We start from the raw sequence: 22,070 nt of genomic DNA, 5'->3' as shown, positions 1-22,070 counted from the left end.
TTTAAAAAAGGAATTGCAAATGGTTAATATGTTGGGTTTTTAATAGCATTTCCAATCTCTAGATTTTTCTGATTTCTCCAACATTGCCTTCAGTTCTCTTCATTTGGCTTTTTGATTTCTATTCTTCTGCTTATTTTTACTGCTCTCTCTTTGTCACCAAAACAAAAAAGCTAGAGATGCTAACAAGCTGTGCCCACTCAACAGAGGTACACCAGCCTGTACTGAGGAGCTGAGCCTAAATGAAAAAGCATAAGGGCAACTCAGACTACCCACATATATAATGTGTTTATCCATTTATAATGAAGATAATGAAACTGCCCTTTGTCTTATATCTTATATCTACCTTGCTGTAAACAGGAAGGACAGAAATAGCAAGGACATGGAAGAACTTAGCAAAGCTTAGTCATTCATTGCAGATTGAAAGCAGACATGACATTTGGTTTTAATTTGATGGGATGTTGTATGGAGAAGTGTATTCTTGTTTTGTGTGGCTCCAGAGATCACGACATGGAGCAACAGATTCAAACTACAGGAAAAGAGATTCCATCTAAATATTAGGAAGAAATTCCTAGGGGTTAGAGCTCTTCAACAGTGGAATAGGCTGCTTCGGATCCTCCTTCTTCTGTAGGTTTTTAAACAGAAGTTGGATGACCATCAGTCAAGAGTGCTTTGTTTGTATATTCTTGTCCAGCAGGAGACTGGATGGCCCCTGTGTCCCTTCCAGCTCTATCATTCTTTGATATTTTGGGTACTATTACAACAAGCACTCATTGAGTATTTATTATGACTTGTCTTTGATATTAGTTGTCTCATTGCATGTTGGATCTTGAAATGTTAGTTGTAGTGGAGGAAAGTGGAAAGGTAAATTGTAAATTTATAATTAAAACAGATTTTTTTAAAAAACAGAGTAACTATGGAGAAAGTTGATCTATCTGTCCATTCCATAATAGTCCCATTGTTGTTGTCTTGCCATTTTATACCGCACTTTATTGTCCATTCAACTGTGAAATTTCCTTTTCCCATTTCGTAACACTCTGCATTTCGCCTGGGATCTACGAATTAGTCTCCTGTTTTTAACATTGTATCCTGCTTGTTGATTTTAATGATTGTTTTTATTGATGTTGATGTTTTTTACTGGGATAATTGTTTTATTGCTCTGTTACTGTTATTTGTTTGTTTTATCGGGCCAGGCCCCATGTAAGCCGCCCCGAGTCCCTTCGGGGAGATGGGGCAGGGTATAAAAATAAAGTTATTATTATTATTATATTATTAAAGTTTATCTTTGTTTGGAAAGGGAAATCTTTAGAGCTGGCGTCTCTTTGGCAGTAGGGTTGACTGGCCTACTTACTTGAAGGCGCCACAGAGGGGTCTTCCACAAGGGTGCCCCCGTGAAGGTCTCTGAAGTGACAGCCCCAAACAGTTCTGACAGCTTGACTTTTCTGTGGGCCTGGAGCTGCCGGGATTGGCCAGGAAACACAAGGCGAGCCATCACCGCAGGACACACTGCCGCCATGGCCCTTGTGCGGCTCTCAGGAGCTCCTGCCTGCTCCAGCTGGAGAGGGATTTATGCCTGTTGGGCTCCATAACAATCTCCTGTTAAATTTATGTTATTCCAGTTTTAAGGATGGGAAAAACAGCGGAGGGCAGGGAGAGCAAATAATCTCTTTGAAAAAAGAAAATCAGTGTCACAATTTTCTAAACAACATCAACAAATAAGTACAGATGTTCTATGTGTTAGGCTGTTTGTGGGCCCAAGAGAGGAAAGGAGACTGGGAGAAAAACAAATCAATTTATTGAGTGTGAGAGAAGGAGTCCATTTTTTTAAAAAATGGGTATAAGATTGATGGATATGAGAGAAGAAGGAGTGTCGAATTTAGAGGTAAGTTGATGGAATGGTGAAAAAATGGACAGAGAGAGAGAAGAACTGACAGCAACTGAGGTTTAACAGAAATTTTGGTCTATGAAAAAAAACAAAGTGGGAAAAGATATGGAAAGAGAGAAGCAAAGCTGTCAAAAGATTTAAAAGGGATATTGTGCTGTAGCACCCAATTCAGCTTTAGTGCTCAGAAAATATATATTTCATTGTCTGGAAAGGCAAGGAGTGCAATCTTTGAAATGAATGCCTTTCGGAGACAACTTTTCATTCAGCGCAACTAGCTCCTAAATGTAAACTCGGAAAGAAAATGTGAAGCTTAACTTGCAGTAAAGGATAAATAAAATAAAAAAGAGAGAGTAGCACTTGCTCTTGGGCGAAAGTGTGGCCTTTCTGCAAAGGTGAAGAGCAAAAAGAAAATCTTCCCTCCTCCCTCTGTAATCTTTTCAAAACTTTGGGTGAAATTCAAAACTTTCCCATTGTTCGGCCGGATGTTTTGATCTTCGGTGCTGTGATCCTTTCTTGCTGCCTGGGCCCTAACTAGACCAGGGTGCTGGGAAAATGCTGTCAGTCCTTTTCATCAAAAATGAAACCGGGCAGAAGGGTGAGTTTGTACCTGGCGCTCAGGAGACCTATTAGACACAAACTGGACCCGGCCATTCCTTTGGATCTTTTCTACATTCTCACAACATTCGGTATTATTTCCAGAAGGTTTCAAAGAAACTTCTCATAATCACACTAATGGTATTGACAGATCATTCTCCCTGTATTATTCGTCATTTCAGCACTGCAAGAATATCGAAGTTTTCCTAGAAATACAGGATGGTGCAGACCTCATTATTCAACAATGCTGCTAACAAGAACAATTGTGGGATTTTTTCCCAAAGGGAAAAGAAAAACACCTTACAGCCTAGAGCACATTATGAAAATTAAATTGGCCGGTGGGTCAAAAGGAGATGGGTCAAGCTATCAAGTTAAAAACAACAGTCCCATTCATTGGGGGGGGGGGATCTCTAGATCTCTTATCACAATTATTATTACCGCTATGTAGTAGCAAACAACAACAAGAAAGCAAAAATATGGAAGGAACTATCTACCTGTTGCCACTATGAGCCCCATCTTTAAACAGAAGGAGGATGACCATCTAATGAATGCTTTAGTTGTGAATTCCTGTATGGTCCCTTTCCAACTGTACGATTTTATGATCATCAAACAAAAGGGATATTCAGTTGGAGAAGTTAGAAGAATGTTTAGGACTGTCACGCTCAACGTGAATTTAAGAAAAGTATTATAAGCCTTTGCAGTTTTTAATTCAACCTAGGGAACTTCAGACATCACAAATATCATTCCTCTGAGGAACTCATCAAAGCTGCCCAAAGCTATTCACGTCACACACCCCTTCTTGAAAACTGCAGACTATAAATCAAGAGGTTATTTTGTAGGTGATGCTAAGGCAGAAGAAAGGGCATTGGAGAGGAATATTAACTGGGAGGTATGGCTTTTCACAAGAAAGAGAATACAGAGGAGAGATGCCCCTTAAACTAGGGACAAGGAACAGAAAGGGCTCACTGTAATGTTAGGGGCTTTCAGGAGGGAAATGTTGCAGGGTTTATTATAGAAATTAAAATATGGTTATCTATGTGACCTTGTAAAAATCTGCTGTGAGTGAGAATGAGTATGGAATGTTGAGAGTAACTGGTGACTGGCTAGATGAGTTAGAGCTGGTCAGAGAGCTAGTCCGAGACAGAGATCTCTTAGACTCAGGTCAATTAGGATTAGATGTGAGAGAAGGGAATTGGGAATATGACTGAAAGAAATTAGTTTCTTAGGGTCAGTCAGGGCCCTACCAAACTAACTTCAGGCTGAACATCTATTTAATGAAGTATATTTGTTATATATATTTTTGCCTGTGGGAACACTACATTGGCATTACTTGAATCACTAGAGTTCTGACACATAGGCCTCATCTACACTGACCATTTAATGAAGCTCCAAATCAGTATTGAAAAGGGTGGTTTCACTGTGCAGATAGGAAATCCTGAAACAAGTTTGAGGCCCGAATAATGATAACACAAATCACAGAGCACTTATGAGCACTAAGGGCTTTCTTTTGCATGCTTCTGTGGGAATTTGTTGCCCACTTTGCAGTTTAACACTAGCTTTGGATTGCATTAAATGGTCAGTGCAGATGGGGCCACAGTGTCTCTGATGGTAGCAGTTGTTCAAAGGTGGTGGTGTTCAGTGATGGGATTAAACAAATAAAGTATTTCAGAGAAACCATAAGGGCACATAGAGGCTTCCCATATATAATGGCATAATGTTGGGACAGGCGGAGGTCCTCATATTTGGTGGCAGTGGTGTGACAGTTGAACAACCTCCACAACTGGTGGAAGAGATGGGGTTAAGTAAACATCCTCATAGTGATGCTTAGGAAAAGACAGGAATTGAGACTCACAAGGAACGAGGAAGCCAAGAATGCTTCAGGGCTGGAATCCCTCAGATTGTTTCTAAACAGAGAGACAGATCTTGGGTCGCAGCCAGGTTTCATCTAGTAAACTGATTCTCCAGGAGACAATGTGTAAATAATTACTCATGTAGCAGCTTGTTGTCACATTTGTGGTGGTTGTGGGTTTTAGAGAAGAGGAACAGATAAACAGGTGTTTTGCTTCTCCCGTATGAGAGGAGCCACCATCACCATCACAATGCAAATAGCATTTCTGGTACTGGCCTTTCCCCAGCAGGACTCACATTCCACAAGAAAAGCAATATAAAAGCCAAATAGAATATGTTCTTTCCAAGTGTAAAAGGCATCACAAAACTGCCACTTCAGTATTTCTAAGTGTTGTTCCATGAAGAAGCGCTGAAGCAGTTGTGTTTTGTTTCCAAGCCAAAAATAAGATCACACCCTTGCATTCCTCTTTGCCATTTATTTCAGAGTATTTGCAGAGAGGAAAAACTCAAACGCTATTCAGTAACCCAAATGACATAAAGAAGTCTAAATCAGTAGCATTATAATGGTGTTCCCTGGCTTTTTACAAAGCAAAAGCTGCCACTATCAAGCGGCACAATTGAATTTAAAGGTTCATTTCACAAATTAAATCTTGACTTCTTTGTAACAGCCAGGCTGGAACTGTTTATTAGTGGGTCACAGTTCCCCACCTGAGCTGTGATTCATTAGAAATGTTTTCCCATTAAAAACAGAGCACTCTTCCAGGTTTGAACCAGCCATCACTCCCTGCCAAAAAGGTAAAACAAGAGCAAAGAGATTCTGGGCACAGTTCATAGGGAGCACCTCCTACATGACCCCCGTTGAAATAAATGACAGCAAGACCATAGGCACAGAAGCTCATTCATTTGTTTCAGGAGACATCCCTTGATATGACTGTGTTCTGCTTTTTGCTTCAGAAATAAACCAGTCAATCTTAGGAAGCTGTAATAAAACTGATAACACAATTCTGCTTTCTTGTATTCTGTCTACCCTTTTGCCCTTTGTAGGCCACTCAATCTGTTAAAAGAGAAAAACCCAAGTAGGTCTTGATTTGTATGTTAACAAACCATGAAAAATACATGGATTTTTTGGAGGAAAAAATGACCAGAAAGATTTGGGAAGTATGGCTCACCAAAATCCTAGGCTGCCTGGGGAATTCTAGGAGTGACAATCGAAAAGGGTGCCATCTCTCGTACTCTCAAGCATTTTTTTTGGGGGGGGGGGGGGGGATCAATATCACATCTGGTGCACGTTTGTACCAACAAGTTGTCAGTCGACTTATGGCAACTCCCTGAATAGGGGTTTCTTAGGCAAGGAATACTCAGAGGTGGTTCTTGTCTAATTTTATGCCAGAAACAGCCGTAGACACAAGTGAAAGTAAATAAAAAGGCTTTACTTCAGCCAAAATAAAGATAATTCAGTAGTGAAACAGAAAGTACAATCTCGATGATAATGCACGATCTTCAAGCAAACGTAAAACAAAAATCTTCACATCAGGCAGAAATTAAAATCTTTGATAAACAGGCTTACAAGTTGCAAACGACAATAGCCTTCAGCAAGATCCAACACTGGAACGAAGACACGGGGCTTGGAACAAGAACTCATCCAAAGTAGGTCAGCTGCAGCCAGCACTGGGGTCCTGACTTTGCTGCTAATTTATAACCCTGAGATTCCCAGCACAGCCTTCTCTAGGGTGCAGTCTGATTGCTCAGCTTTTTCTCTGCTAGCTTAGCTGGACTTCTTCTGACTTCTTTCTCCCTTTGACATTCCAGAAACGTAGGGATTTGTGATATATCTGCCACCTCTTCCCCTTCTTCTTCTTCTTCTTCTTCCTCACCACTTAACCCCAAATCCCCAAGTGCTGCTTCTTCATCCACCTGTCCTCCTTTTCCCTCAGAAGAGCAGTTCACAACAGTTTTGCCAATTCATCCATCTGAAGTATTTGTTGGAGGTCCCGAAAGGTCCCAGGTTCAAACCCCGGGAGCGGCGTGAGTGGCCTCTGTTAGCCCCAGCTCCTGCCAACCTAGCAGTTCAAAAACATGCCAATATCAGTAGATCAATAGGTACTGCTCCGGCGGGAAGGTAACGGCGCTCCATGCAGTCATGCCGGCCACATGACCTTGGAGGTGTCTATGGACAACACCGGCTCTTTGGCTTAGAAATGGAGATGAGCACCAACCCCCAGAGTCAGTCACGACAGGACTTAACGTCCGGGGAAAACCTTTACCTTTACAGTAGAGTCTCACTTATCCAAGCCTCGCTTATCCAAGCTTCTGGATAATCCAAGCCATTTTTGTAGCCAATGTCTTCAATATATCATGATATTTTGGTGCTAAATTCGTAAATACAGTAATTACAACATAACATTACTGTGTATTGAACTACTTTTTCTGTCAAATTTGTTGTATAACATGATGTTTTGTCCCTTAATTTGTAAAATCATAACCTAATTTGATGCTGAACAGGCTTTTCCTTAATCCCTCCTTATTATCCAAGATATTTGCTTATCCAAGCTTCTGCCGGCCCATTTAGCTTGGATAAGTAAGACTCTACTGTACCTACTCGCCAGAATGACTCTGCTTAGCTTCCAAGATCAGACAGAACCTGAAAACTTTAGGGTATTAGGAACCAAATAGATGTTAATACAACCTTCTCTTACAATCGAGAGAGACAATATATTCCACTTTTCTTTCAGACGAATCTATTAACCCAAAATTTAACCCAAAGGCACAACTGCAAGTGGCGGCGGCGGCGGGGGGGGGACGGGGGACGGGACGTATTACAAGTGAAGGTTGATCCTCTTTGAAACCCCTGTAAAATTGGGTGAAAGAGGCAAGGCAACATTGTGTCATGTTTGGGAGAGACCTGGGAGGTAGGCATAAGTCCTTTGGGGACACAAAGTTACATGGAGGTGCTTGTTATGGCTTCACCCACTCGAATTCTCAAAAATGCATATCAATCTGTTCTATTCCCACTTGAAATCAACTCCTCTTCAAATATTTTTTAAAAATCTGTTCAAATGAAATCCCTAGTTTTGGAAAGAGAATTGGTATTATTTATCTTCAATCTTGTACAACATAAGCTACATTTAAAGACTTGCAAGGTTTATTTTTAAAATTTTGTAGTACACTAAAGAGTTAATAATTCAGGGGTCTGTTTTTTTTTTAATCCTGCTTCTTGGCAGGGGGTTGAACTAGATGGCCCACGAGGTCACTTCCAACTCTAGGATTCTAGGATTCTATACAGAGACTGAGCAATATCTTAAAGCAGGGGTAGGAATGGTTTAGCCCTCCAAACTTCATTGTAATTCCATTCCCAGCAGCCCTACCCATTATAGATAATGGCAAGGCATGCTGTCAGCTGCAGTGCAACAGCATTGGAAGTCCAGATGAGCTCTATCCCTGCCTTAAGGTCTGATAGGAGGAAAAGAGAGAATGACGATGATGATGATGATGATGATACTTCATTTATAGGCTACCCTATCTGCCTAAGGGGACTCTGTACCAAATGCCATACGAATGTATAGAAAAAGCAGATTGCAATCTTAATAGAGCCATGCAAAAACAAACAAACACACAAACTACAAATATTCACAAACTCTAAGGAAAATGATTGTTTGGGGAGGGGGACACTTGACCAGTGTTCAAGCTTACTGAAAAGCTTTTGTGAGCAAAACTTCACACATCGAACTCCATAGGAATCCGTCACGACTGAATATTTTTCAAGAAGGAAATACTTTTGCAGACTTTTAAATGAAATGCATTATCACAGAGTGCCATTATCATAACTGAACATCATGCTGAAAAACCTGGATCACTATGGTAACTGTAGTGCCAAATAGATAACTATGCATCCTAGCCGGGAGTAATCATTATCAGGGAAAATGATCAGTCTTTTAGCATTCCTTTTCCACCTGTGGAATTGCAGCTTTATTATCAAAATCAACCGTAATTGGGACATTTGGCACATCTTTAATGGCAGACCGATAAAACAATTACTGATTGTTCGGTATGCCAGATGTGGAGATCTGTCAAATTTTCAGCTATGTCTTTGTATCCCAAAAGACTGAGGCAACTCTGGTCGCACTCTATAAAGCACAGTTAGTGAGAGTCAGGACCTAAGAAAATATCACACAGAAGGCAAAAATGAGGAAACCTTAAGACAAAGATTTGGACCATGGCACTTGCACTAATTTAATTTCACTCTAGTCAGGCCTTGTCCTGAATCCAAGGCTGGGATATATACTATCTTACCAGGCATCACTGAGGAGGGAAGGGAGTCCTCCCCACTGCAAATGCTGACAACACACAGTGAACACTATTGTGTTTTTGCTTTTACCAAGGAATCGACCCGTCTTGTGAATAAGCAATACAGAAGACTTTCCGAAAGAGACCAGATGCTTTTCACAGCAGGTCTCCAAAGGATGCTTGCGTTGCCTTTATGATGTTAAAGATATGGCGACACTGCTGCCCTCAGATGACAATGTGTCGGGAGCCAATTTTACCTGCATCAAAAAAACCTGCATGGGAGAAATATCCCGCTGAATACTTATGCAAAGGCCAACATTATTTGAAAATGCCTTGAAATAAGGAGCAAAACAAGAGCATTACACCCTCCCAAAAGAATTCTGCTGGTCCAGATGAAATTCTCGTTTGGTCCTCAAATTGCTGGTACCACAAATAATGAGACACTGACATTCTTCACATCTAGAACTCTGTGTTGCTATGATGCATTTCGTCAATTAACTGTCTGCTCCTTTTTTGCTAGATGCCTAATGGTATTTCAAAATGCTTAGTTGAAGTTACTGGAATGGTAGGAATTTGGGGGTTACCAAAAATGTCCCTGGGGAGAACAGGATTTTTCTTTATGGGGCAATGCCTTCATTTTGCTCCCTCTCCAGTAGCTATACTTCTGTATGTAATTTTGTAGGGACAGAGGGAGATCATCTATCCATGCCGGAACCCAAATGCTTTCTATATAATACTTTATCTTGACTTATCCTACCACTTAGTAAAATAAGTACAAAGTAATTTCTGAGATTTTATACAGAAATTGAGTATTTAATACAAACATGGGCTTACTGAGGGATATATCCTGTGTTATCTATCACATGTATTTCCAATGCTTTGAATCCAGGCAACTTTGCCACTTGCCAGTCCAATGTGGTCCTCGCTCATGTTCATTCCAATAATTATGGGATCATCTCTAATATAGCTAAAATGTAAGTTGGTTTCTGTAACATTTCCTCCATGGGAAATCATAGGTATGCCTTGTACATGAGAAAAACAAGAACTGGTTAGGGACAAGGACCACATTTGTGCCATTGACAACAACTATTTCTTTTTTTTTCTTAGAAGCTCACCAGAGACCAACAGCTTGCAGACTGGTAATGGTCCATAGAGCACTACTTTGAGAAGCAAGGATAAAGAATATGGAGCAAGTTTGCTTTCTGCTGCTGCAAGACTAGGACATAAACCAATGAATTCTAATTACAAAAAAAGAAAAGAAAGAAATTTTACTTAATTGGGTGACTCTCCTCAGAGTAAGAGCTGCTCAAAAGTAGAATGGATGGCCTCAGAAGGCAGTGGATTGTTGTATTTATTTATTTATTTCATATATTTATATTCCATCCTTCTCACTCACTGGGGGGGGGGGGAGAGAGAATCCTGCCCTCCAAAGTCACATTACTGCCAACATCTCAGCACAGAAGTGGAAAGGACCAATCACATCAAAGCAGGTGAAGGGAGTATTGTCAGTTTGAGAGATATTGATAGGTTTTACCTGTCAATAGAAAGGGTCAGGATAATCATGGGGGGGAAGTGAGACAGAATGCTCACAGCTGCAATGCCAGTTTGCTTGCCTCATGTGAGAAAGTCCACAGGTTCAAACAGAAACACCTTAGGTTCATGCATTTCAACAAAAAGAAACAGGGATGTGAAACACCTCCAGCAATGGATTACATGATCATGGGCTTACATGAAGACATTTGCCATCAAAGTTGCTGGTTGCAAACTCGTCTCACACTTGCACCTCATGTAAACCAGCCAGAGAAGTATGCAAACCAGTTCTAATTCTTCCAGATTGGTTAACCTGAGATGAAGGTTGCTTCAATCTGACTGCTACGTGCCTACATTTTCCAAAGATCTCTGCATTGTTTCAGATTATGACAAAGGCACCAAAACCTATAGACATTCTCTTTGGGTGGATGCAACTATGTCAAAATTGGCAGCTGAGATTACCCGAAGCAGGTTTTGCTTTGCCTTTTCAAGAGGGTTAAGCACAAGGAGTTCCTTGCCCCCTCCAAAATCCCTTGGAAAGAAGTAATAAAGAAACCGTGTGATAACTGCATTCTCTTTTTCAATGTTAAAAACACCTTATCAGAAGAACCTGCACTTTTGTGCTACCTCTGAGCACCACATATGACTGTCAGCCGCTGGTATAACAGGATGTGTCAGAGCATGTATATTATTTAGTCTTGCACTACGTTTATTTTGCGGAAGAGAAGAGGAAGCTGGAGAGGGAGAGGCAGCCGATGACAGCCTGTCTTGATTTATAGCACAGACGAAACATCTTTGCAAAATCCAAACTTGACTGATCAGATGCAGCGCCTTCCTTGACAAGACGGGAACAAGACAAATGCATGGCGGAGGAGAAGGGGATTTCTTCGCTTGGTCCGTTTCCTGGCGCTTGTGCGGGGAGGGGGCATTTTATTGCCTGGTGGGAGAAAGGATCTGCCGCACCTGAAGGATTTTCATAAACTGTCACCTCTAATAAGGCATGGGCGGCAAGACTGTCAGCTCTCATAAAGCATTAACAATGGCACGAAAATGAATCTGCAACCTCACCACACAGGCACGGCGCCTGTAATGACCGGTTTCACAATCTCTTAGAAATGTCAAGACGACTGGTTTCATTCTGTTTTAAATTTAAATCTGCCTGTATAATTCAGCCATATATGGCACCAGCTTGTGAAGACCCAGACGAATGAACTGACAGAAGTAATAACCTGGTTTTGACATCTGCTATGTCATAACCAGGGATGGGCAACTTCAGAAGACAAGTGTTGTGGTTCAGTCTGATGATGAAGGGGGATTTGAAAAGGGATTTGGGTTTGAGCACTCTGTTCCAGGAAATGTGGAACAGCAGTTTGAACAGCAGTTTGTTCCTGGGAATGTTGACGTTTCTGAAATGCAGGTGGAATCGGAACGTGTTGATGGCTTAGAAAAACAGACAAAACAGGGGAATGTGGAAAGCTCTGAGTTTAGCAGAGATGCTGCCAAAGTTTGTGATAAGGATGACCTTTCATGGGAGTCTGAGAATTGTCAATATCAATAAAGCTCAGATGGAACGAGGGGGATGAATTTGTGTTAGACAGGGATTCCAGGTTGAAATTGTGATCGGGCCCCAGACACTCTGTGAGAATTGGTGGCAAGCGTGGTGGGGCTAGAGCTCAGAGGAATGTGTTTCTAGCTTGCAAGGAGGTTTTAAAGGAGATGTAATTTGGAAAGATTTCAGTCAGAGCAACATCGCCGTTGAAGATTCGACTCTTGCTTAGTTTCGGTTCATGTCTCGTCTCATGTGTTTGCATTATACTTTTGAAGCTCATGTTTTCTGGTTTCTTTGGAATTGCCTTGTTATTCTTGGGACTCTGTATTTTTATCTACGAACACTCTGAACTGTGTTTTATGGATTGCACTCTCAATTGGATTATTGCTTTCTTTACTGCTTTTTATTAAGTTTTGTTATTCTTTATCAATAAACTGAAAAACTCAAGCCTGCGTGTGTCGTAGCAAGGTGAACCAGCGCTGAGTTGCGACAACAAGGGACTTTTCCCTCTCGGTGTTCCCTCTGAGGGCTACCGTGGTGTGCTTCATCAGGCAAGAAGTGGTATAGCATCATTTCCAGTCACCATTTTAGATTAATTTCTACTGATTTTTCCCATTTTTGTTTTGGGGAGGTTGGAAGACTTTGGTGTGTGGAAGAATTAGAATGTATTGAGAGAAGGGTGACCAAAATGATTAAAAGTTTGGAGGCCAAGCCCTATGAATAGCAGCTTAGGGATCTGGGAATGTTTAGCTTGGAAGGCTGAGAGAAGGAGACATGAGAACCATGTTTAAATATTAGAAGTGATGGTCTCTTAGAGAGCGGCCAGCTTCTCTTCTGCTGCTCTAGAGAGTAGGACAAAGTAAAGCCATGGATTGAAAAGAGATTTAACCTAAACATTAGGAAGAACTTCCTGACAGTAAGAACTGTTTGGTAGTGGAAAATGCTGCAGTCTCAGACTCTCCTTCTCTGGAGGCTTTTAAGAAGAGGCTGGATGGTCATTTGTTGGGAGGTGCTTTGTGTTTTCCTGCACAACATGGGGTTGGACTGGATGGCCCTTGTGGTCTCTTCCAACTCGTTGATTTCATGATTCTAATTAGATCACCACATTTAGGGACTACCGGTATTCTGGATGGGTTGGGCCAGGTTTTTTTTTTTTTAATGGGGGCGAGACCTGAGTGCTCTTCTCACTTTGGGGTCAGACTTTGGGGTCCTAAGGGCCACATTCAGCCCACTGGCCAAAACCCCACCAAAGATTGTTCACAAGAGTGAGAGATCTGGAAATAGGAACTGATGCCAAAGCACTAGTGGTGTACATTTGTATGGAATCGCTGTTTGTTTTGTTTCATTCGTTTTGTCTCATTTTCATATTTGTCCCCCGCTTCAGAAAACTCATGCACAAAAAAACCCAAAATTTTCTGACCATTGGCAGCAGTGGGAGGGCTTCAGAGGTTCGCCCCCCGCTCAGTTTTTGGGCTAGAGGGGTGAAAACCGCCACACCAATTTTTAAAACGTTTGGGTCTTTTCCTGATAAGAATATCCTATTGTATTTGTTTTCTATACAGCCCAAAGGAGAAGGAGGACCAAGCCAGAGACAATACAGAAAGAGTAGATTTTCCAAGGGCCAGTTACAGAGAGATAGACAGAGAAGGGAAGCCCAGCAATGTATTTCCTTTGTAATATATTTCTTTAAAAAAACAATAGGGGAGAGGAAGAAGGGGGTTTTACATTAAGAATAACATCCCCAGCCAAACCCGCCCCCACCACTTCAAAAATCCCAGCCCCTTATCTTCAAAAAATTATTAAAATAAGACAAGACTCCTGGCAAAAGAGAAAACCCAAAACCCAAAACCTCACTGCCCAGTGCCCTCATCAGCAAGGCAAGGAAGCAGAATGGCAAAAGGCAAAACATAAGGTAAGAAAGCCAGCAGCAAGCCAAGCCAAGAAAGAGAGCCAGCCAGCCTGCCCACCCACAGCAGCAAATGACGTGAACGAAATGGCCACTTTGGGGGCTGTCCACCCCTTAAATACCCTCCCTAGTAGCCCACATCACTGTTTCCTTGGCCTCCGATTGGCCAAAGATCACCTCCTCCCCACGTCCTCCTCTGATGCATGCAGAAAAAGTCTCCAGGAGTAGATGGCACACAGCTAGAAAATGAAAGCAAAGCACGGTGACCATGCAGCTTTCTCTTTTGTGTTGCCTTTTGCTTTGTCCGAAAATGGTACCCTTCGTATTGTGCCGTCCTAACAGACGACACGAAATGAAAGATGAACGAGACAGACAAAACAAATACTGCACCCAACACTACAAGGCACACATTATAAAATAATATATGATTGTGGAAGAACATGGTGGTACTACTGTGTTTCCCCGAAAACAAGACAGTGTCTTATATTAATTTTTGCTCCCAAAGATGCACTAGATCTTATTTTCAGGGGAGGTCTTATTTTTCCATGAAGAAGAATTCACATTTATTGTTGAACAAAAAATGAACATTTATTATATACTGTACAGTAGTTGTCATCACAAACCAGCATAACCAGACAAACTGTGAATCCTATCAAGAATTTCTTGTTACTACCATTATTTCCATGTACAATAATTTATAGTACATACATTGACCGATCCTGCATTCTCTAGTGTTCTGTTCGTTGGGCATGCTTCCAAACAAAAACTTTGCTAGGTTACGTTCAAGGGAGGTCTTAGCAATTCACCCAAACCTCTACTAGGTCTTATTTTCTGGGGATGTCTTATTTTCGGGGAAACAGGGTACTATGATCGCAACCACTTCTTAATCTTGGTGCCTCCCCATTAGACCCTCCAGTGGCATTGCAAAAGGGGTGTGTGTGTGTGTGTGTGTGTGTAGGTGGTGATGGTAGGTTTTTACCAACTGTTTCACAAGGACACACAAAAACAGCATGGGTGTGCAAGTTCTTTATAGATGTGCCAGGGCATTTCAGGGAGAAAAAATAACCAATTTGTTCTTGTTAGATAAGAGTGCTAAATGTCAACAGCTAGGGAGTCCTCGACAGAGGGCATGTTTGTGCTAATTATTTGCTCTGGATCTGTGCCCACTGAAGACCTCTGCAACCTCTATCTATCCAGTTGCGTCTTTACTGACATGGTGAGAGAAGGAAAAATACAGCTGAAAATTGTACCAGGTTCTATTTACTGCAATATGCATTGTAAAATGAGAGACAAAGCAGAGAGGGATAAAATATTCAGCTTGCTGCTATTCTTGTGTGCTTTCAAGTCAATACTCACTTATGGTGACCCCAGGGTGAACCTATTCCAGGATTTTCTTGTCAAGATTTATCCAGAGAATGTTTGCTAGTCCCTTCCTCTGATGCAAAGTATGACTTGCTCTCAAATGAGAAGAGATCAAAAACTTTGGCCAGGTCTTGGTCCAGCGCTGAAACCTATACACCACACTGGCTTTCTAGCCTCTTATATAGATATATTTATTTTCCTTTTTATTCCTTGGCAACCAAGTCATGATTACCCATTACTGGTTCTATTAAGAGAATTAAAGCACCAGATGAATGTAGCTATTCTGACCATTATCCCAAATTGTCGCTGCCAGGGTTCTAACACAGCACTTAAAAATGAAACATTTAAGTTGACGGAAGTGCATAAACCTATTTATATATCAGCAATTAGTTCATATACGATATTGCATCTATCATATCCTAATACAGTATATACACCAGGGGCTATTACCACAGGCTTTTCATTTTAATGCCAGTCTGCATCAACTGAGATATATGCAGTATGAAAACAAAGCTTGCTGGGTAAGAAAAGCTGTTTGTGAAGTTTCAAAATCTAATTCAAGATCTCAAGATGCTTATGAGTGTTTGGCTGTCTCTTTTTTAAAGGTAATCATCTAACAATAGAAAGGAGCTGTTACCTCAAGTGCACAAGTCATATTTTATGCAAGATGAAAGCTACGTTTGGCCTATCATTCAAATATATAAACTAGAAGTATGAACACATGATGTGTTTTGAGCAGAACACTCCATATCACAGCAGACTCTGCAGTTGATTGTCTCACCCACTATGTTTTCGTTGTTAACTTTATTTATACCTTGCCTTTCCTCTAACATTAGAACTCAAAGCAATCTATACATTAAAATAATTACAATATAATTAAAAACAGTAAAAAGGAAACATTAAAACTGAATGAAATTATTGACTATATTAAAACAATTTAAAACATACAGTTAAACACTAAAACTGTGGAACAGCACAATTATAAACAGTACAGGTCTTACAGCCCTTTCCTTTCAAAACCTTCATTACTAAAGGTGTATTTTCACCTTCCTGCAGAATGAGACAAGGAGGGGGCCATTCTAGACTCACTAGAGATGGAGCTCCAAAATCTAGGTGAGGGGTGTCAAACTCCTTTTCACCAAAAGCCAGATCACCTTTACTGTTGCCTTCAAAGGGCCATTTGTGATTGTAAGGCTATATAAATGTAACTCTGGGCTGGGCTGTAGCACAGCTGGTAAATCACCAGCAGTAATAAGATCTACCAACCAAAGGTGGCCAGTTCGAAGGCCGGTCGGGGTGAGCACTCAACCGTCAAGCCCAGCTCACTGTTTACCTAAGCAGTTCAAAAACAGCTTAGAGATGTAAGTAAAGAAATTAGGTAGCACAAATTGCGGGGGAGGTATTTTACAACACCATAAAGAACAAGACCAGAAATGCGGTGACCAAGAGGAAGGTGGAAGGAGGAAGTCCTGATGGCTCTTCGTCATAGAGAATGGAGCAACAGCACTTCCCTGTGACTGAATCCGAGCTCAACCTCAACCTCCCCTTGGAGGTTAAGGTTGAGCTCGGATTCAGTCACAGGGGATTCAGCTCGGATTCAGTCATACCAAAAAACTGGACTTCATGACAACATACCTCCTTCTGTCTGTCTGTTCTGTTCTGTCCTTTTTGTTCAAACAGCATTGAACATTTGCCATGTATGCGTACTGTGATCCGCTCTGAGTCCCCTTGGGGAGATAGGGCGGAATATAAATAACGTGTTGTTGTTGTTGTTGTTGTTGTTGCTACTACTACTACTACTCCTTAACGTAGCTTCCCCCCCCCTCAATTGTGTCCCTCAAGTGAGGACAGCCCCCCCCCTTCCCGCTCTTCCCACCCTCATGCTAAATGATTATTGGTTCAAGGGCAGATGCCGTTCAACATTCATCTTGGTCTGTTATTGGCTAGATTAGGGCCAGCACTTGGCAGAGGAGATGGAACCAGTACCTTACAGGCCACATAAATGACATGGAGGACCAGATTCGGCATATGCGGTCCTGGGGATTCAGAAAATGCAATGGAATTCAGAAAAGTTATCACATAGAGATCTTAGGGCTCAAGCCAGAGTCAGACTATGGATAGCTACTACATCTCTCTAACCAAATACACTGCATTAGCATTTGATGGAGGAGAAAGAATGTAAAAGATGTTTGAAGGGAGACTCTGCCATTTTACTACTTAGAGCGGATACTATAAAAGTGACTTTCCTAAGAGAGTGACACTCTTCTCGGATTTGTTTGTTTTGGCTCCAAGAGGCACTTTCTTGGCGTCCTCCAACAAGCTTACCACACTGATAATGGCAGCTTTCCTCCAGTTATTGACTTTATCCAAGACAAAATCTCAGTGGTGCTTTAGCCTTGCCATCACTAAATCAAAGGCAGAAATCCAAGAATTGCTGATGGATGTGCCACTGTCAACTTTCCATCCGGCACTCGGTTGCCTGACAGATGCAGCCTTCTTCTAAGACTGGGAGAGAAAAGGCTGAGATGCCAACATAGTTTAACTTCTCCACCTTTTTCGGTGACATACAAATGAAGTGATTGAAACAGAACTTCTGCTTCGAGGCCAATGAGCCCTTTTGCTCTTTGCTCCTTCCCTCCAACGGTTTTTAATTGCTGCCTGATATTAATGAAGTGTGGCTGATACCAGATATCCTCGCCGCTTTCAAAAGGATTAGGACTAATGGCATCTCCACAGCCTAAAAGGCTGCAGCCTCCCGCCCTCGGCCGCCTGTCTCCAGCTCCTTCGCTGCCTTCTCTCCACCAGCCTCAAGACTGAAGCCATCTGTTCTCAAATTGTCTGGTAATAAACAGACTCCATAAAGCATATGCAAAATTATTATTGCCCTGAGGAGCCAAGTGCCTTTCAAACGCCAGCTGAAACCAACAAAAGGAAGATTCACTGATGTCGAACAAATGTTGTTGGCCCAAGTGAGCCTCCTTAGCACACCCACCAGCTTACATGCTTTGGTCAACCTCATTTCCTGATGGCCAACAGGAAATGATCAACCACCGATCAAGACTGATCTCCCTCCCAGGGAATATTAGCGCCTGAGCAGATGTCGACTATCAATGGACAGCAGACGCAGCAACCAGCCTTTTTGCGCAGCCCTAATTTCCATACTTCAGCACCTCCTACAATATCTAATCAGGGAAGGAATCATGTGTGCGAGTCCATCAGGCTGGAGGTCTAATTAGCTTTTCATGTTTTGTTTTAAGGAAAAGAAAGTCTATTCCCAGGAATCAACTCTTTTCAAAGAACCATGTGCCTGTTGGAAAAATAATATCTGCGATTCATTTATTACATACAAGTGAACTCCATTAAGTGCTGGTAATTAATCAGGGCCTCCGTGCATTACATTTATCCTGTTGGAAATTAGGTTGTCTACCCCAGGGCCAACACATGCCTCCGTTTCCCATTTCTGGCTTGCTGTTCCCAGTAAAATGTTCTGAACTAAGCATGCAACACTTTGCATTCATACACTATTTTACAGATAAAGAGTGTTTGGGAGGTAAACTTATCCCTTATCACCTACATATAATATTAAGGTGAAACTATGCAACATGGAGAAGGAGAATCTAATTTATACTAAGTAAAACTTGGACAGCAAAGTCCTATGCAGAGGTATTCAGAAATCGGGTTGTAAATAATGTTCAAAAACATTATCTTTCTTGGTGAGAAAGGGTATCTCCAGACATCTTAAAAGGAAATACATATTTGATGGTTTTTGTACATTTCAATACTTTTTTTGAAAACATGTATAGAGGAAAACCTTCTTAGCCATAGTAACATAGTGCTTAGCCATGTTGGCCACAGAAAGGAAGCAGCTTTCTTGCAATGCTGCCAATTGTCTTGATAGATAGTACCAGTGGCATCACGCTTAACTACCATTTATAGTCCATGACTCTTTGACTTCCATCAGGTCCTTCTGTTTCCACTATCTATTAAGTTGAAGGAGGAGGGTTTCTTCTCTGAAACAGTCCCCCCAAACAATTGTTGCTGTGAGTTTTCCGGGCTGTATATTTTACCCACGTTTTACCCACATCTATGGAAGGCATCCTCAGAGGTTGTGAGGATGCCTGCCATAGATGTGGGTGAAACATCAGGAGAGAATGCTTCTGGAACATGGCCATACAGCCTGGAAAACTCACAGCAACCTAGTGATTTCAGCCATGAAAGCCTTTGACAACACAATTTTTGCTGGGCTATTGGGCAAAAAATGCAAGGATGAGAGAGAATGGGCTAAGATGGAGGAAATGCCATCCACCTTTAGCCTCTGAACAATGCTGTAATATCTTTCCATCATAAATCTTGCTCAAATCATGTTTATGACATGCATCATTTCCACTGCCTACCCATCAAGCTGGTAATGAAAGCAAAGTGTGTTGTGTAAATTGCAATTCAAAATGTTTTTTGTGTCTGACAGAGGCTGGGAGAAGAAAGTGAGGAAGAAGAGAGGAAGAAAGAGGGAGAGAGACAAAGAGCACAGAAGTTTTTCTTCTGCTTTATATGCTTCTGGGATGTCAGCAATGAAGATAATATCTGATTGCCTGTGACAAGCTGACAAAAACACTAAAGATGATCAGTCACAACTATACACCGCAGTGAAGCGGTCACTTTGGAAGAAGTGCTTCCATAACAGTCCACGTCCCTGTCACAACAAGGCGGCTGAGGATGGCATGAAATGAGCTTGAAGCCAGAGAGAGTTTACTGGCATCCCAGTCATTAGCAGCAAGTGCTTCACAAACACAGGGATTCCAAACAGATTACTTGCCAAAGGATTATGGAAAGAAAGAAAAGAACTCCATCCCTGCCAAAAAAAAACCAAGTTCTGTAGAGTTGTACATATATTACTTAGAAGACACCAAGGGGTGGAGGAGAAGAGGAGAAGAAGACGCAACCATAGGGAGCTAGCAGAGCCTACATCAGGCAATCAAATAGGCCCACGTTCATGTAATACGGGCAGAGAATTGTGGAGACTTTGAGAGGAATTCTTCCCCCACCCATTTGTTTCTTGACACCCTCCACTTTCCATGGGTTGCATGGCTTGCCTGGTACCTTTTGAGAGTCAAACAAACTCCTTTGTTGTAACTGCTCCACTGGCTGATGGCCCATTTCCAGTGACAATTCAAAGTCTTTGTTATGATCTGTAAAGTCCTATGTACCTTGGGTCCAGGATATTTGAAAAACCAGGTGTGCATATGTGCTTTCAAGTCACCTGTCCACTTCATGGTGGCTTCATAGATTTCACTCGGTTTTCTGAAGCAAGGGGATAGTCAGAGGTAGTTTCTTCCTCTGAAATATACCCTTCAGCACATGGTACTACCTGGATATTCCCCATCCAACTACTAACCAGGACTAACTCCACTTAGTCCTGGAGATCCGGTGTGTTTATGGTTTTTAGGCCTTAAAACACTCATTAGAGCCTAAGGAGAGACCGTTATCTCGGGTTGGATCTACACTGCCAAATAATACAATTTGAACTATATTATGTGGTCAGTGTAAGCCCATATAATGCAGTTCTAATTGTATTCTTTTGGCAATGTAGATCCAAGTCTTAGCTTTCCTAGCTTTCCTGGCTCATATGATGGGAACAAGGGGGGCAGCCATCTCTGTGACTATCTCAAACTTTGGAACAACCCTACCACCTTTGATTGGCAAGTAAAAACATTCTTATTTCATTAGACTTTCGGAAATTATCAGTGATGGGAATTTGATGGCATATTGTACCGTTTGATGGCTTGCATGCAATCTTTTAATGAATTATTCTGGTTTTGAGACCTCCTTGGTGGCTGTTCCCAGGCTGTGGATCTCCCTTCCCCAAGAGACAGACTAGTTCCTTCCCTGGTGTTTTTCCAATAACCGATGAAAGATTTTGTTATGTTTTGATAGACCCTTCGGGACTGACTGTTTATAAAGCTTTTAATAAATTGCTGTATTTTCTATATTTGTTGTGGATGAGCTTTTTATGTCCTTTAAACTCCATTAATGGGCGAAATCTATTTTTGTTTTTCAGTACTGTTGACTTTCATCTGTATTTGGCTTTAATTGTGATAAGCTGGCTTGAGTCAGAGGATGGAAAGAAAGGCAACATATAAATGAATATAATATTGTAACCAAAGTAATGGGGAGCATGTGTTTGTTTAAATCTTTAAGAATAGCCTCAAGGCATCCTCTCCTTTCTGGCACATTACTTGCACCAAAGAATAGGATTGTCTGTCTAACAGTTTTCCTGAAAACAGATCTTGATCCACACTGATATAGTGCAAAGTAAGGAAAAAAAGAGACAAGAGGTATAGAACAAAACCGAGAAACATATACGGATGTCAGCAGACAAAACTATTAGCTACCAAACAAGGAAGCAAACCGCCTTCTATTTAGACACTGATGATAAAAGGCAAAATAAATCATGAGACTAGAAGGCAGAAATGGGGAGATTAAATCCAAATGGTGCTCTATTAAGCTTCCTATTTCCACCTTACTCAGCTCAGGTATTTGCAAGTCCTAGTAGCCCCTGATGAGTTTCCAGCTGAGGACTTTTAATGTATTTTAATAATTGACACTCTGCTTCCAAAGGCAGAGTGGCTTCATTTGCAGTCCTGAAAAGTTGAAAACGGTTTATCAAGAAATCAGCTTACCTTGCAACGTCTGGAAAGTTCACTCACAGCTTATTAATCATAACTGGCAGTGAATGATAAACAATTGGCTATGAGCTACAACTAAACTTTTCCCCACGCCTGATCAATAATAAATTACAGTGTTTGCCGCCAAAGGGGATCAAACAGACAAATAAACCCAGAAAGATTGCTATTGAGTTTTTCAGAAGACAAGGGAGTGCAACTGCAGCAAGGTTACGGGGAAAACTACATAGCCACATATGACAGAAATATGGACACATCACAATAAAGAGATTGCTACACCATAGGTATAGAAAACTTTTGCGCATCTAACATTTCTCTTTGACAGCAATATAAACATTATTATTATTAATAATATTAATATTATTATTTTCTTCACGCGCCATTTATTACACAATCCACACATTCAGGTTAGTGCTTGATTTTAACTAATAAATG

General features: G+C 41.3%; 1 protein-coding gene across 3 annotated transcripts in view; it reads right to left on the bottom strand.

The window, feature by feature from the left end:
- Positions 1-22,070, bottom strand: part of exoc4 (exocyst complex component 4) — a 474,612-nt gene that overhangs the window by 178,509 nt on the left and 274,033 nt on the right. The gene's annotated exons all lie outside the window — the stretch shown is intronic.

The sequence above is a fragment of the Anolis carolinensis genome, chromosome 5 (genome assembly GCF_035594765.1).
Source record: "Anolis carolinensis isolate JA03-04 chromosome 5, rAnoCar3.1.pri, whole genome shotgun sequence".
NCBI classification, from domain to species: Eukaryota; Metazoa; Chordata; class Lepidosauria; order Squamata; family Dactyloidae; genus Anolis; species Anolis carolinensis.
The sequence above is the reverse complement of the archived record's forward strand: the minus strand, read 5'-3'. Positions and strand labels throughout refer to the sequence as shown.